The sequence below is a fragment of the Heterocephalus glaber genome, unplaced genomic scaffold (assembly GCF_053883595.1).
Source record: "Heterocephalus glaber isolate CG9 unplaced genomic scaffold, H.glaber_assembly_v1.0 deba00001730, whole genome shotgun sequence".
In the NCBI taxonomy this organism is placed as follows: domain Eukaryota; kingdom Metazoa; phylum Chordata; class Mammalia; order Rodentia; family Bathyergidae; genus Heterocephalus; species Heterocephalus glaber.
Window position 1 is genome coordinate 2,223,823 of NW_028258441.1, and position 16,051 is coordinate 2,239,873.

The 16,051-nt window shown below is 35.1% G+C and overlaps 1 pseudogene; it reads right to left on the reverse strand.

Moving 5' to 3' along the window:
• Positions 1–11,727: 11,727 nt before the first annotated feature.
• Positions 11,728–13,187, reverse strand: LOC101720795 (solute carrier family 71 member 1-like; annotated as a pseudogene).
• Positions 13,188–16,051: the final 2,864 nt, after the last annotated feature.

The window sequence follows — 16,051 nt, forward strand, 5'->3', positions numbered from 1 at the left end:
AAGTTTTCAAACAAGGGGTTGACTTCATCAAAATTTCCAGTTTTAAAAAAATGCTAATGGTGAGAGCTGTGGAGCACCTGCGAGGTTTGTCTTTCAAATTAATTCTCCAGAACTCAAATAATATTTAGTACCTGGAAATAGTAATCATTATTACAAAAAATTATAAAACCCATCTACTTATTTATTTATTCAACAACAATTGCTCCTTGGCTACCTACTAGCTTCTACAAAATTTGCTGGATGCTAAATATACAATTATCAGCAATACAGTTATCATTCAGAGAGCTTGTACCCTAGGTTGTTTGTAGGGTAATCTACTTGGTGCTAGAGAAACCTGCACTATGGCCTTGGAGTATTTATACTGTGTTGGAACCACCTTAGTTTCTCTCTGAAGTAGGATAAATTTTTACTGGAAAAATAATACAGAATAATGCAAAATAAAATAGTGCAGCTGAGTTGACCAGGCACGGGTATATAAAAATAAATCATACAGTATGATACAGCTGAGCACTAATTGTGACACAGATTACACTGGAAGCATTCAAAGGAAGAAATGATCAGTGAAGGTTATTTATGATCTAATTTGTTCTAGAATGATGGTGGTAAGGAAGCTGTTGACCTAAACTTGGGTCAGGCTTTATAGTGTGAGCAGGACTTAGATGTCAGGGAACAAGGGGGTGATGAACAATGAGCAAGGACAAGGAGGCTTAAATGTTTGTGGCAAGTTTAGGAAACAATGCATGGACTACTTTGACCAAAAGAGATTTTTATCTGGGATGTGGTTATGTAACTGGCAGTATATAGTTGATGTAGATAGGAACTTTTTATTGGATGCAATTGAATATCAAGTCAGGAGTTATAATTTGAAGTTGTTTTTCCAATGAAATTGTTTAAATAAAGAGATAATATTCACAGAATGATATTTTTGAAGATGGAGATTTCAAAGAGTATGCTGAGTTGCTTGGGTGCATATTAAAGTTATTAGTAATGAGGAATTGCAATACTGCCCACTCAAGGAGATAGAATTCGGGTGGTAGAAATGGTTCAGCAATTCTACATCTCAAATTTATTCCAAGCAATTAATTAGACAACAATGTCAAGATATGTGTCCAGAGATTTATTCCAACATCCTCAAAAGTTTCTAAAATAAATAAAACATCACAAGTGCAGTTGAAATATCCTATTTTAACCCCTCCTCTTCCATATCCCATTTGATTTCTTGTCCATGCTAGGAGTGCTATCATAAATCTGGCATTAGCTATCTCCATGAATATTTTTATATTTTCACTACCATGTATGCATCCACAAACAATACCAAGAGCTACTTGCAAAAGGTAAGATTTATATAAATGGTATCATACTGTCATATTCTTCTGCAACATCACTGTTCTTGAAATATATATGTATCTTTTGCTGAGTATTTCTCTAACTTTAGCATGCATCAGAATACCTTGGGGGATTTGTTAAAACACACCTTACTGCTGCCCAACTCCAGAGTTTTTGATTTTTTTCTCTTAAATTCTTTTATTAGTACATTTTAGGTATACAGTACATTTACGTTTATCATTGGGTGCTTGTACCTGTACATGATGTATATTGGTTCTTCTTTTTTCCCATTCCCTGTGCACCCTTCACCCCCTTCACACTTCCCTATTTACATAGACTTCATTTCCATATTTCTTTCTCTTCTCATAATTTTTGCTTTCCCTTCTTTCCTTTCCCCTTCCCCTCATACCACCCCTACCCCTTTGGACCTTTTCCTATTTCAAAGCATCAATTGTTAGTTATTAATCCTTTTAATCCTTATTTATACTCTCAATCTCTCACACTAGAGAAACTATTCGGTATTTACACATGTGTGTCTAATTTATTTCACTTAAGAATATGGCCTCAATATGCATCCATTTAGCTCTAAATGTCTCTACTTTCTCATTCTTTATGGCTGAGTAGTACTCCATTTTATAAAAAAACCCACATCTTCTTTATCCAGTTTCCAGTTGATGGGCACTTGGGCTGTTTCAAAGCTTTAGGAATTACAAACTGTGCTGCTATAAACATGGGTGCACATATATTGCTGCAGTATGATTCTTTTGGGAAGATACCCAGCAGGGGAATAGTTCGGTCAAATAGAACCTCTAGCACTCATTCTTTGAGGTGTCTCCATACTGATTTCCACAGTGGTTGCACCAGCCTGCACTCCCACCAGCAATGGAGAAGGGTTCCTTTCTCCCCACACCCCCGCCAGCATTTGTTATTGGTTGATTTCTTGGTAGCAGCCATTCTTTGTGGGGTGAAGAGGAATCTCAGTGTTGTTTTCATTTACATCTCTTGAATGATCAGTGATGTTGAACATTTTGTCATATATTTATTTGCTGTTTTTTCTTGTCTGAGAAATGTCTGTTCATTTCAGATGCCCATTTTTGAATTGGGTTTTTGAATTTGGGGGTCTGATTTTTTTCAGTTCTTTATGTATTCTGAGTAGTAGTCCTTTTTCTGGGGTACAGTTGCCAAAAATGTTTTTTCACATTGTAAGTTGTCTCTTAGCTCTGTTGGTGGTTTCTCTTGCAGTTCAGAAGCTTTTTAATAAGATGAGATCCCAGTTGTTGATTCTTTGTGCTACTTCCTGTGCTACTGAGGTTTTGTTCATAAAGTCTTTTCCTATGCCAATGTCTTCAAGAGTTCTACCTAACTTATCTTCCAGCAAGTTTAGTGTTTTTGTCTTAATATTTAGGTATTTAATGCACTTTGATCTTAGTTTAGTGCACGGTGATAGATATGGGTCTAGTTTTAATCTTTGGCAGGTCGAAATACAACTTTTCGGACACCATTTATTAAATAGGCTATCTTTCCTCCAATGAGGGTGGTTGGCTCCTTTGTCAAAGATGAGGTGGCTGAGTATGTCTGGAGTTGTTTCTGCATCTTCTGATCTATTTCACTGATCCTTGGGTCTGTTTCTTTGCCAGTACCATGCTGTTTTTAGCACAGCGGCTTTGTAGTATAGTTTCAAGTTGGGGATTGTGATACCCTCTGCCATGTCTCTGTTGCCTAGAATTGCTTTTGCTATTGTAGGTCTCTTCTGATTTCAAATGAATCTTTGGATTATTTTCTCTAGTTCTGTGAAACATATTGTTGGAATTTCAACCAGTATTGCATTAAATCTATATAGTAGTTTTGAAAGTATGGCCATTTTCACTATATTGGTTCTTCCTACCCAGGAACAAAGGATGTCTTTCCGTTTTCTTATATCCTCTTTGATCTCCTTTTTTAGAGTGCTGTACTTTTCAGGATAAAGATCTTTTGTCTTCCTTCGTTAGACTGATTCCTATATATTTCATTTTTTTGGATGCTACTATAAAAGGAATTGTTTCCTTAATTTCTCTCTCAGTGAATCTATTATTTATGTATAAGAAGGCTATTATATTTTGAGTGTTGACCTTGTATCCAGCTACTCTACTGAATCTGTCAATTAGGTCTAGAAGACTTTTGACTGAGTTTTTTGGGTCTTCTATGTAAAGTGTCATATCATCAGCAAACAATGACAGTTTCACTTCTTCCTTTCCTATCTTTATTCTTTTGATTTCTTTCTCTTGTCTAATTGCCATGGCTAATGTTTCCAGAACAATATTGAACAGGAGTGGTGATAGTGGGCATCCTTGTCTTGTTCCTGATTTTAGCGTGAAAGTTTTAAGTTTTTGACCATTTAGTATGATGTTGGGTGTTCCTTTTTCATAGATAGCCTTGATCAAGTTGAGATAAAGACCTTTTGTTCCAATTTTCTGTAGTGTTTTTATCATGAATGGGTGTTGGATTTTGTAAAATGCCTTTTCTGCATCTATTGAGCTGATCATATGGTTTTGTCCTTGACTCTGTTAATATGGTGTATTACATTTATTGATTTATGCATGTTGAACCATCCTTGCTTCCCTGGGATAAATCTGACTTCGTTGGGGTTTATGATCTTCTTGATGACCCTCTGTATTCTGTTTGCCAGTATGTTGTTGAGGATTTTTGCATTTATGTTCATTAGGGAGATTGGCCTGTAGTTCTTTTTTGGGGTTGGGTCTTTCCCTGGTTTTGGGATCAAAGTAACACTTGCTTCCAGGAATGAATTCGGAAGCCTTGTTTCCTTTTCAATTTCCTTGATGAGTTTAGCGACTAATGGAAATAGTTCTTCTTTGACTGTCTTGTAGAATTCAGCAGTGAAGCCATCAGGACCTGGGCTTTTCTTTGTTAGTAAATTTTTAATTACGTTTTCATTTTCACTCATTGTAATTGGGGTGTTTAGAATTTCTATATCTTCTTCATTTAACTTTGGCAATTCGTATGTATTTAGCAATCTGTCCATTTATTCTCTGTTTTCCATTTTATTAGAGTACATGTTCTTGAGGTAGATATTGATGATGCTCTGGATTTCTGCTGGGTTTGTTGTGACTTCACCTTTTTCATTCTTAATTGCATGGATTCAAGCCTTTTCCTTCCTTTTATTGATAAGGTTGGCTAAGGGTTTAGTGATTTTATTTATTCTTTCGAAAACCCAACTCTTTGATTCATTCATTTTTTATATCATTCTCCTAGTCTTCATTGCATTGATTTCTGCTCTGATCTTTATAATTTCGTCTCTTGTATGAGCTTCAGGTTTTTTATGCTCTTCTTTTTCTAGGAGCTTGAGGTTTTGCATTAGCTTATTTATTTGATTTCTCTCTGTTTTCCTAATATGAGCATTCACTGCTATGAATTTCCCTAGTAGAAATGCTTTCATTGTGTCCCATAGATTCCTGTATGTTGTACTGGAAATAGCATTTACTTGTAGAAACTGTCTAATGTTTTCTTTAATTTTCTCTGTGACCCATTGGTTGTTCAGGAGGGTGTTATTTAACTTCCATGTGTTTGTGGGAGTTTTGCAGTTTCTTATGTCATTGATCTCCAATTTTATACACTATGATCTCATAATATACAGGGGGTGACTTCAATTTTTTTTACATCTACCTAGACACATCCTATGAGCTAGCATGTGGTTTATTTTGGACAATGACCTGTGTGCAGCCGAAAAGAATGAGTATTCTGATTGTGTGGTGTGGAACACTCTGTAAACGTATATTAAGTCCATTTGTTCAATAGCTTGGTTCAGTTGTACAATTTCATTGTTAATGTTTTGTCTAGATGATCTGTATATTTGTGATAATGGGGTATTGAGGTCCCCTACTACAACTGTATTAGTGCTCATTTGGTTTTTCATGTCCGTTAATATTTGTTTTGTAGTTGGCGGCATTGGTATTTGGTGCATATATATTTATGATTGTCATCTCTTCCTCTTGGATTGTTTCCTTCACAAGGATGTAATGACCATCTTTGTCTCTCTTAATTAATTTTGGTTTGAATTCTGCTTTGTCTGAAAATAAGATTGCTACCCCTGCTTTTTTTCTGAGTTCCTGTGTTATGGAGAACTGTTTTCCATCCTTTTACTTTCAGTCTATGAATTTCTTTTTGAGTTAGGTGTGTTTCTTATATACAACATATTGCTGGATTTTGCTTCTTAATCCATTCTGTCAGTCTATTTCTTTTTATTGGTGAATTGAGGCCATTATCATTGATCGTTATAATTGATAGATATTGACTCATCATTGTCATGATTTACTATTGTTGGCTCTTTTATTTCTTTTTTTTTTTCCCCTTTCCCTTTAGTTTCTTACCTTTCCTGGTGGCTTCCCTCTGTTGGCCCTCATGGAGTTGTAACCTTCATTATCTTTTTATAGGATATTGCTTAGAATTGTTTGGAGTGTTGGTTTGGTGTTCATGAAATTTCTCAGGTGTTCTTTTTCGTGAAAGTATCTAATTTCCCCATTGATTTTGAAAGATAATTTTGCAGGATACAACACTCTAGGTTGGAAGTTACTTTCTCTTAGGGCGTGAAATATTTCACTCCATGCTTTCCTTGATTTGAGGGTTTGTGTTCAGAAGTCTGGTGTGATTCCGATAGGCTTTCCTTTGTAGGTGATTTCTTTCTTTTCTCTAACTCCCGTAGGAATTTGTTCTTCTGTTGGGTTTCTGGGATCTTGACTATTATATATCTCAGCGTAGATTTTTTTGATCATGGCTAGCTGGAGTTCTATATGCCTCATTTATCTGTATGTCCAATTCTCTACCTCTGTTTCGGATGTTTTCTACTGTTACTTCTGTGAACAGTTTTTTTATGTCAATTGTACTTTCTCCTGTTTTTTCTTGGACTCCAATCAGTCTTATGTTATTCTTCTTTGCATCATCTAGCAGTTGTGAATTGATTTCTCCTGGTCCCTTACTATTTTTAGGGAATCTCTGTTTTCATGGTCCTTAACCGCAATCCTGTCTTGTATATCTGATATTCTATCTTCAGATTCCCTTAATCTACTATGCATGCTTTCAATGGAGTTTTTAATCTCCTGAATATCTATTTGAATCTGTTTCATGGTTTCCATTTCTTTCTTATGCTGGCCATTCATGGCTTCCAGTATGTTTCTGAGGTCATCTATTTTTTTTATCTGTTTCTGTTCTAAAGCCTCTAATCATGTCTTTCACTCTTCTCACCATCTCTGTAGTTATCTGGGAGATGATTTCTGCTTTTGATTTTTGTAGAGCCTCATTCACCTGTTTTGTTTCATCCTGTGCTATCAATTCAGGGTGTCCAAGTGGTTGATTATCAGACTTTTCCATCTGGTTTCCCCCAGAATTTGCCTTTTGTGGGGTGGAAGTCTGAGTTTGGGCTTTGCTTAAATGTCTTCTCATTTTTGTTTTTGGTACTGTCCTTGGTTTAGTTCCCGGGTTGATACTTTGAAGTTACTTATTGTAAGTATCTTTGTTGCTTGTAGTTAGAACACTTATGGAATGATTGCTTCTCAGAGGTATCTTCTAGATATAGCTGGTCTTTAGGTTTTGCTTCTCTAATGGCTCTGAGGCTATCTCATTTTCATTATAGCAGGAAGGACAACTGATTAGATTAATCACAACACCTTAACCCTAGTAATACAATCAGCAACAAAATAGCATCCAGTAACTCTTAGAAAATGACAATTTGTGGTAGTTATTAATCTATCACCTTTAACTGTGTGAATTAAATCACAATCAAGGACCAACCCAACATATGTTTATAGTGAATAAACTCTTCCTTATAGCAACTTTACCCTTAGGGATGGGGAGTTAGAAGGAGTTGGGGAGGGAGGAATAGGTAGGTAGAGGGATAGGGGAAGATTAATAGTGAGACCAGAGGGCACAGATGAGAGAAGGAAAGAGATGAAAAATAAAGTAGAAATGCAAATTAGAGCCAGAACAGGAACACAAAGGGAGATGAAGAACAATGTATGAGAGCAAGGGAGCTAGGGAGAGAGAGAGAGAAGAAACAGAGAAAACAAAAGAAAAAAGAGAAAAAGAAAAATTTTAAAAAAGTAGAAAAAGAAGAAAAAAATTAAAAATAAGAGCAAAAAAGTCATAGTACTTTTGAAAATAACAAATAAAAGATAAAAATGAAGGGCCTCCTTCAAGGTATGTCTCTGCTGTCAAAATAGACAACATGGGTCACAGTGTGCAGTTATAAGTCAATGAGTCTCAATAAGCCAGTCACAGACCTGTGAGATTCAGGCAGATTTCTGGCTGCAAGTCCCAAGTTGAGCTCCCTGTCCTCCTGCAGGTTTGAACTGTGCAAGGTTCTATTGCAGGTTCCAGCTGCTCTTCCCCTGAAGATCATCCAGGTTCAGATGGGAGGTGATGATCCCTCCAACTTACCAAGTATGGTGGACACTTATTCTCTTGTTGATGGAATTTATGTTGTTTCCAATTTTTCACAGTTACTCTGTTGTAGAGAACACTGTTGTATATAACTCCTTATGCCCATGTGTAAGATTTTTTTTTTTTTTTACCGTAGATGTACCTAAGAGAAATTGCTGGATGGTATGAAATGGAAATCTTGAACTCTGAGATACTACCAAATTATTTGAAGTGGTTGCAACCATTTACAGCCCAACACTATATACCTATGTGCCAAATTTCCAGTTGTTCTACATCCTTGCAAAAACATGGTAAGGCCATTTTTAAATTTTAGTAGTCTGTTGCATATCCCATTTTTTTAATTCACACTTCCTTGCTCACTGGGAGAAGTTGAATTTTTTTTGTTTTATTGTCCAGTGGGCTTATATACATTTCTCATTGTTTTAAATCACTACTGTCCGATCGAAATATTACAATTTTTTAGTAAGCACATTAAGGGAGGTAATAAGAAATAGATGTTTATTTTAATAATATTTTATCTTTAGCCCATACATCCAAAATGTTATCATTTCAACATTTAGTCCATATAAAACTTATAAATGAGATACTTTACATTAGTTTTTCATGTCTTGTTGTCAATATGGTATTTCACACTTCTTACTTTACACCTTAGTTTCAGTCAGACACATTCCCAAGGCTCAACTGCCTATGTGGCTAGTGGCTTTCATAACGGACTGTGTAGTTTTAGTGTCTGATGGTTTTTAGGTTATACAAGCTGCAAAATAGTTTCACCCACTCTATTATTTGACTTTTCACTTTGTAAATATTGATTTATACTGTACAGAACTTTTTACAGTAACATTTCTGATTATTTCCTTTATGATTTGTTTTTCGCGTCTTGTTTAAGAAAGCTGTATTATCCTAACATCATAAAAACACTCCCCAAAATTTTCTTCACCAAATTTTTACTTTTTCTTTTACTATTGAAGAGTTTAATAAAATGTGAATTAATGTTTATGAATGTTTCAAGAGGGGAATCTAAGTTTTTTCCTGTGGTTTTCCATTGAGTGAAACAATCACTCAGAACCATGTATTAAATATTCAATTATTTTCTATTTATTTATACATCAAGTGTCCACAGAGTATTTGTTTCTGTGTTCCCCATTCTGTTCCACTGATCTGTCCTGTATCAATATCATAGTGTTTTAACTACCATACATTACAAAATAAGCTTGATACATGTTAGAATCTCTCTACTTGCTTTCCATTACATTCTTCCTTTTCTTTTTTGAGAGGGTGGGTGGGTCTTCTGTTTTACATGAATTTTAGGATTAACTTATCAAGTCCCACACAAGCTCACTTTAGGATTTTGATTGGATCTGTATTGAATTTATATTCAATATAGGAGAAATAAGATTGTTATGAGAGCAAACTCCACCATCCAATGTTGTCTTATTTCTTCACCTGTATGAGTCTTCTTTCCTATAAATAAAGTTTTGTAATTTTTTTCAGAAAGATATGGCACACACTTTATTTCCAAATACCTTATAGTTTTTGTTACTGTTGCAAATAGTATACTCCTGAAAATTTGTGTTTCCTAATTTTCATTGCTAATGTCCAAGAATGTAATTAATATTTTATGTTTGTGTGTGTCTTTGTAACACATATATTACAATCTTAGTGAATCCTATTTATTTTAAAATTATAGTGAGTTGTACTTGCTTTTCTTTGGCATAGGGTTCCATGAGCTTAGACAAATGCATACAGTTGCAGAACCACCACCACCAACCTTCCTATAATTCTCCCACATTTTTTCATTTTACTGCCTTATCACAAACCTTCCCCCCATTTCCAGCCTCTGGAAATCATTGATTCTTTCTTTGTCTCTATGGTTTTCTTATTTGCAAAATAACATAAAACTGGAATCATAGAGTTTTTAGCTTTTTGAATCTCAGTTCTTTCCCTTCACAACATGCATTTAAGATTTATCTGTGATGTTGTGTATTTTCATAGTTCATTGCTTTTTTATTGCTGAGTAGGATTCCATTGTATGGATGTACTATACTTATTCATTCACCAGTGGAAGGGCTCTGAATTGTTTCCAGTTTTTCATGACTATAAATAAAGCTTCTATGAACATTCACATACATGATCTTGTATGAACTGCAATTCTCATTTCTCTTGGAAAATATCTAGGAGTAAATAAATTCTTGGCTTTATTAAAAATCTGTTAAACTCTGTACCAAAGGGTCTTCTGTATAGTTTTAAATTGCTAGCAGTAAAGTAAAAGAATTCCAGTTGCTCTGCATTTTTGCCAGAGCTGGGTATTGTTTTTCTTATTTGTTTTGTTCTTGGCCATTGAAGTACTATGTAGAGATATTTCATTTTATTATGAATTTGATTTTCTGTAGTGATAAATGATATTGAACAGGTTTTTCTATAATTATTTTCCATCAACATATCTTCTTTGGTAAGTGTCTGTTAGGATATTTTTCTCAGTCTTAAAATTGCTTTGCTTTCTTATTGCTAATTTTTGAGAGTAAGATACATATTCTGCACAGAAGTCCTTTGTCAGATATGTGATTTACAAATATTTTCTTCCAGTGCACTGATTCTCTTATAGTTGTTTTATTAATGTATTTCCTAGGGCAAATATTTTAAATTTGGATGGAGTCCATCTCATCAGATTTTAAATGGATTATGTTCTTGATGTCATGCTTGAGGACTCTTTGCTCAACTCTAGATCACAAAGATTTTTTTCCTATGCTTTCTTCTATTAGTTTTATAGTTTTGCTGTACATTTAGTTCCTTGATTCATTTGGGGTTAATTTTGGTGTGGAGTGTGAGGTATGAATTTAAAGTCACTTTTTGACATATAGATATCCAAGTTTTCGCACACCGTTTGTTGAAAAGACTATCCATTATCTATTTGATTGCTCTTGCACCACTGTAAAAATCAACTGTGTATGGGGATATTTCATATATTTTATTTTTTAAAACTATACAATAAACTTTATGTACATTTTTTTACAAAGTAACACTTTTTAAAATAATATAACTGGATACAAAAATATACACTTTAGAGAAATTCACATCAGTAATTGTATAAAGCTCTCCTTTAGGGTCCTGAAAATTTAGGACAAGCATTAGCTTTGTAAATAAAGTGTTACTGTGACAGTCCTGAAAGGCCACTGTATATATTTATCTACACATAGATTATCACATTGATATTTTCAAGGCTACCAGCTTTACTAATATAATTTTTAGATTATGTATCCAAGTGTTGAGGTTCTGATGATTATGCAAACAAAAAGATAGTGGTATAAAGAAGTAACTAGAAAACAAATTTGAGCCTGCATTTATTTACAGGCTCTCGCCATCCTAATTTAAACTCTAAATGACTGATATTTTCTCACTTCAAAAACAGTAGTATGTCTAAAATAAAATTACTGCAAACAAGCTTGAAGCATGATTCAGATTTAGTACAATTTTCTTAAATTTTTTGTTTTTTAGTGCAAACAATTCATTTACCATTTATTTTAGTGCATCTGCATTAAGGCTTTGAATTATTTGACCCAAGATTTTACAATATTAAAAATTGGACTCACGATTTTACAATGTTAAAAACGAACGTGTCCACAATCATAATACCTATTCAGTCTCACTGAGAGCATGGAGTTAAAGCTCAACACCATAAGGAAATGGTAGCAAAGAAATATATGCTAATATCTAAGAAGTTGCATATATAGTTTTTAATTAAAGGATGTGTAATAAAACAGTTTAGTGGCAAGAAATTGGTGCTAATAAACAAAAGTTTTCTTTTCAAAAGAAATTGTAACATCTTTCGAAAACTGTCCAGTTCTTTCAGTTCTTTTTTTAGTTCCCACAGAGTTCATGCAAATACATTTCTTGAGACAATCTTAAAGTACACGGTAGATGGAAATGGAATGTACATCCAGAACTACAGGTGAAAACTAAGACCTGGGTGCCGATAGAAAAATCTTCCTGATTTCAGTCATCACACATTTGTTTCCTGGAGTAAAGGTTCTTTGGCCTCTCCTGGTGCTTGTGTACTATGAGGATGGTTGTGGCTACCACAGTGCTTTCTCCAACTGCTGGACCTTAAGCTTAAATTGGTATGTTCTGGAATAAACAAAGCATCAAGCAGAGCCAACAGTACCACACAAGCTCCAAAAAGGAAGGGAGGCCCAGGGATGATGGAATTCTGTTCAAAGTGGTGCTGAGGGCTTGTGTTTGTCCCCAAGTCTGTTCCTGTTATTGGCAGTTCTTTAAATTCCACGTGGAATATGTAGAAAATGAATCCATAAAGGGCTGGCCTCAAGCCATTGCATAATCCTTGAATTCCTGTTATCATTCCTTGAACAACACCCTGTTGGTCAGCATCAGCAGTTCATAAAACCAGTGTGCTAACAGCTGGAAAGGTAATGCTAGACATGGTTGCTACAGTCCCAGCAGCCCACATCATACAAGGTTCTGAACCAAATCCATACCATGCCAGCTGTAATATTTGAAATCCCAGACCCAGTAAAATGGTGTCTTATTTCCAGTTGAACTCATAAGTAAACTCAGGACTATGGTCTGTGCAATAATGGGAGGAATGCCAAGGACTGCTATAAACACTTTCACAATTTCTGGTAAAAATTTCATGATCTGTCTGAGGTATAAAAAAAAAGCTGGAATATTGGTCTGCCTCTGGTGGTAGGAGAGAAACACAGTAATGCAGATGATCAGTACTAGCGAATCTTGACCCCCTTTTTTCAAGGATGTAAAAGGGTCAGCTTGTTCCCAGGAAATGGGGGCTCCCCATGATGTTGGCCGTATCTTTTCAGGCAATAACTCAGGCACAACAACAAGAATAAAACAAATATTTAGCAAAGCTATTGCTGTAGCTGTGACCACCACTAAGCTGTCTCCATACACTCGTCCAAGGTAAGCTCTAATAGCAGAGCTGGTGACTAGACTTGCAGCAAATGTTGCTGAAACCAATCCATAAGCCATACTTCTTTCATGCTCTTGAGTTATATCTGCTACATATGCAAATACCATGGAGAAAGTAACTGCAAAAACCGAGATAACAGCAAACTGTTATCAGTTAACTGCAGATAACAGATAACTGTTACAGATAACTGTAAAACAGAGATAACAGCAGAGTACCACCATGGGCTGATCTTCATTAAAGGAATTGGGGCACATGTGAAAAATAAGGTGAGCAGCAAGAAGGATTTTCGGCTCCAAACATCAGAAAAAGCACCAATAAGTGGGACACTGAGGAATGACAAGAAGCCCTTTACTCCTTGAATTATGCCATTCATCAGAAATGTATGTTTTGGGAAGGTTTCATGTAACAGCATGCCTCCATCCTTAATGATGATCTTCTTGGCCAGCATGATACTGCCCTTCAGGGCCTGTTTCTCCTTCTTCCCCTGGGTCATTTTACCATCCTGGACTCCTGGTGCTGCTGCAGCCACTCCTAGGGCGGCCGGCCCCAGCAGCGAGTGCCATCCAGCCACTACTGCCGGGCCGAGCCGCTCTGGGCGCCCGCCCTCATTTTTTTTTATTAACAAGCTTTCTTGATATAATTTATATATCATGAAGAGCACCAATTTCAAGTATACAATTCGATGGTTTTTACTATATTTACAGAGTTGTACAACCATCAGCATGATCTAATGTTAGAACTTGCTCATTATTTCCCAAAGAAAATTGTTGCCCACTGATAGTAATCCATCTTCCCTCCCCAACCCTTCTCCAGCACAGCGTTTAACAGGAGTAGAGTTGGAGAACATCTGTGTCTTGGTTCTAGCTTTAAAATCAATGTTTGTCATGTTATCCTACTAAATGTGATGTTTACTGTCAATTTTTGGTAGATATACTTTATCAGGCTAAGGAAGTTCCCTTACGTTTTTATTTTGATGGGAGTTTTAATTTTTTTTTCGTGAAATAGTACTTTCAGTCTTTTTGTTCCTGTATGGATATTTTTTTATCTCAATTTTTAAAAATCTTAGATACATCTTTATGCCTCATTTCCAACTTTGCCATTGTATGTGTGTGAGCATTAAAATTGAAGATTTTAAGATTCAAAAGAGATCAACAGACATCCTTAAGATACTCCTAAGACTATTCTAATATCAGGTCATATGCTTAGTGTTCTGGTTTTCAGGTATCATTTCATTTTTGCTCTCTGGTGATTTCTTCTATTTCAGGAGAGTTCAGCTGAGCATTTAGAGGTCTGACTCAAATTCCTTACTTCTAGATACTGATACTAGAAAGATTTTAAGGATCCCTAAGCCATTATGTTATTTATAAATGAAGACTTTCACCTCTCTTATATATAAAAAAACTGGACAAAACTCAAATATTTTTCTAATATCTAGCTCAGTGCTTTGTAAATATTATGTATTCAGCAAATATTTGTTGCATGAATTAATATTTTCTGAACATTTTTATGTTGACTGCTTGTGAGGGAAGAGAATAAGAATGAAATACAAAACAATACCAAGGTTGTAACCCAGGAGAACGATGGTGGTTCTGATACACAAGCAGGGAGGCTAGAAGGGGCACTGATTTACGGGGAATGATAGCTGCATTTCAGCTATATTGACCTGGAGGTGGCAGGAGGATTTCTGGCTGTAATCTTTGCTCGGTTATGTGAGGTTAAGGCTCTGGAGAAAGGTCAGGGTTGTATAACTTAGGGTATTAATTATTTGTAATAAGGTGGTGATTGAAACTATACCATTAGTTGCTGTCACCGAGGCAGTGAAAATACACTAAGAAAAGTAGGAGGTCTAAAATTCAACCTTAATTGGGCTGAAAAGAGAAAGGACAATCTGTAAGCATATACTATAAAAGTTACAGTCCGAGAAATAAAATAATGAAGGTAGTATGGTATCACAAAAACATTGGAGATAAATTTTCAGGAAGAGAGGACTGTTTAAGGAGCAGTTATTCAGTGATTCAGATACTGTGTGGAGGTCAAGATTCCTGGATACCTGCTAGGAATGGCCTTAGCCCAGGCATATTTATGACCACAATGGGAATAAGTATGCTGTATTATTTCTTTTTATCTGTGATTTAATGTTCAGTGTGAGTTTAACCAATGAATCAGAAAGAATAGTTTGGGTTATAATTTTCTATACCCCTATGTGTTTATGTACATCTATATATAAACATATCTTTTAAAGTACATCTTTTAGTTATAAACATCTCTAAATGTAGCTGTTAGAAATACACTTATAATGCTCCTGCTCTTTAAAAGTCACCGTTTAAATATTTTTTAAATTATTCAGAGGAAAAAAGACAAAACCTCTTAAACATTTAAATGGATTTGAAAGAGGCTTGAACCTGTTATAGAAGTTTCTAAGGAAACCAACTGTGTGCTAATGTCAACTAAAAGTCACCGAAAGCATGCTGTGCACATGTGCAGGTTATAACCGTAATTTTCTTTCCATCCCCTTTTCTTCTTGCTAACAAGGAAAGAAAATTTAGAGACTAGAATCTTAGAAAGGAAAATAGGACTTTTTAGAAGAGTTATAAACTGACATCTATAGGTTTGACCTGCTAGTGGGGGTTATCAATGACTGAATGAAAGTTATTTGAAGGAGCTTTTTATGAAAAACTGTGCCAATACTTTAAAGTGCTGGAACCATAGGCAGGACACATATAATTATTTATATAATTTATGCTTCTCAAAATATTCAGGGTGAGTTACAGAGTCATTGTTTACTTAGGCCTGAGGTGAACAACTAGAATTAAACTAAACAATGGCTGTACTTTATCAAGGGAACCTCATACATTTTTGTAGTTTTGATTTTTTATTAGTACACGTTTTCAGTACATAATGATTGCATTCATCATGGGGAGTTGGTGTATGCAAATAACACCCTTTATATTTTCCCCTTCCCTCCCTCTGTCTTTCCTTCCTCCATCTTTTATCATTTATTATGTATCACACAGTCTTGTCATGATTAGAAATCATTTTCAGTGCTTTATGTAAAGTTGCATTTGTATAAGAAAGCTTAAATATCTGCCTGTGTATGTAACACATATATAGATACACACTGAATATTCCTCTTATTTATTTATGATAAGATCCTTTCCTCTGAATTGTTAGGAGTAATCAATATTATAGGGCTCAAAACCAGGATTTGGAAGGTAAAGAAAATGATTATAAATTAATCACAGATTTAATCTGAGTCTATCCTCTTGAATATAGGAAGATTTAGAATTCGAAAGTGAAAGAGGGAGCAAAAGTCAATGTCAGTCAATAGAACCATAGGGATAAGAGAGTCAGACATTA